This window comes from Heterocephalus glaber, unplaced genomic scaffold (genome assembly GCF_053883595.1).
Source record: "Heterocephalus glaber isolate CG9 unplaced genomic scaffold, H.glaber_assembly_v1.0 deba00001613, whole genome shotgun sequence".
In the NCBI taxonomy this organism is placed as follows: Eukaryota; Metazoa; Chordata; class Mammalia; order Rodentia; family Bathyergidae; genus Heterocephalus; species Heterocephalus glaber.
The window spans coordinates 14,464,878-14,466,790 of NW_028258384.1; the positions used below are offsets into that span (position 1 = coordinate 14,464,878).

General features: G+C 45.6%; 1 pseudogene; it reads right to left on the minus strand.

Moving 5' to 3' along the window:
• Positions 1–797: 797 nt before the first annotated feature.
• Positions 798–1,244, minus strand: LOC101725794 (ubiquitin-conjugating enzyme E2 D2 pseudogene; annotated as a pseudogene).
• Between the last annotated feature and the right edge of the window lie 669 nt (positions 1,245–1,913).

Consider the following 1,913-nt stretch of genomic DNA (forward strand, 5'->3'; position numbering starts at 1 on the left):
CAGTGGTCCTCTCTTGGGCACTCCTGCTGCTCTCTTCCAGTGTAACAATGAATTTTTAACTTTTCTATATTCCTTGACTAGGTAAATTCCTTTGGCAGCCATGGCATTTGTCTTTCATATACCACATCTTTTATGGATGAAGGGAGAGAGGCAGAATGGGGACAGTGTAGGGGATCCAAGAGGCTGGAGGTGTAGAAAACTGGAAATTAAACATTTTACTTGTAAAATCTCTTGATCTGTCTCAGTTTTGGTTAACCCTGGATCTCAAAATAGAGGATATGGTTGAGTACTATACTTGGTCCAAACCAAAACATCTGAAGATGCAGGTGCTTCAAAGTAAAATAAGTCCCTAACTAGCTTCGTAATCTTCACTCTAGCTTTCCTAATTGTTGGCAGTTCTAGAAGATTCTACATTAAAAACTTTCTCACAGGTGGGTGAAATTGTTCTTCGAGTCCCAAAGCCACCAACTTCTCTTGTCCTTGCTTTGTTTTCCAATCTTAAATCAATAAAGAAATCCTTTATTTGAAACTAAATTAAAACACCTATACTTTCCCTCCTACTCCCAGCGATCTTCCACCAAACTTGCACTTCCCCCCTCCCACCAGCCACCCAACCTCCTCTCAATCTTTTGCTCCCCTCAACACCTCTCCACATATATCTTAATATGAAATGTGTGCAATATGTGCCCACAAAGACAGAGAAGATATGGCTTAAAATAAAATAATCAAGAGACAACTAATTAACTGAACTGCCAAGTTTGTCTTTATTATTTTGGCAAGTGAATTAGATTTGAAAATCACATGGCATACTTCTTAGCCCATTCTCTAGCTATTCTGTCATACTCTCCACTGTACTTTAGACAGAGCTTGGCAATTTCAGGAACCAAAGAATCCTCTGGGTTGGGATCACATAACATGGAACAGATGGATAATAGTAGTTTGGCAATTGTGAGCGCTGGCGACCACTGGGACTTCAGTGTATCTACACAGATAGTTCCGTTTTTGTTAATATTCAGATGGTAAATTTGGGTGGTGAATGCTATCTTGGGTGGTCTGAATGGGTAATCCAAAGGAAGATGGATGGTTAGGAAGAAGACCCCTCCCTGGTAGGGGCTGTCATTGGGACCCATTATGATTCCTTGCCACTGGAACATGTCTTCTCCCACAGGCCCAGCCAAGCAGTGGGCTGGGTGGTCATGAGCCAGGGCAAGGAGCTCCTTTTGAATGCGCTTTAGAGCCATGTTCTCCAACTCTTGTTGCTTATAATTTGGTGCAGGTCCAGGTGCCTGTTACAAGGTGTCTGTGATGCAGGGCTGAAAGAAACAATAGTAAGCGGCCAAGTTGACAGATGGTTGGGCTGAGGGCTGGTTCTGGGTTTGAAGGCCGGTGGCAGGAAAGACAGCTGGGAGCAGAAAGGGCAGTCTATAGAAGACAGTTGGCATCTGGTACTAGGCTCCACTTACCGTGCTGCTGAACACCTGTGGCTCGGGGCCACAGTGCTTCAAAGAAGTTGAAACTCCACCGCTCACCAGGAGGCTACCTGTTCATAGCTCCTGCCTGAAGCAGCCTGTCTTGCATGTGGTCTCTGAAGCCAGGCCCTGGCCATGGATGGGGGTCCAGTAGGTGAGGTAAAAAGGTCGCCATAGAGATGCCACACAGAGAGTAACAGGGGGGCCGAGGTGGGGGAGAGGGGAAACAGAGGGACAGATGCGAGTGGGGTGGGATCAGGGTGAGGCAGAGTGTTGGTGTTCAAGGTGGGTGTGGCTGTCAAGTCTCTCACCCAGAGCTTGCTCTCTGGACTAGTAAGCACGGCCTCCCAGTTATCAAAATAAATGAAATGAGTTTGGTGAATTATCCCCTACATCTCACTTGGAGTCACTTTTCTTATCTTTATTTTAAGTCTTCTCTCCAGG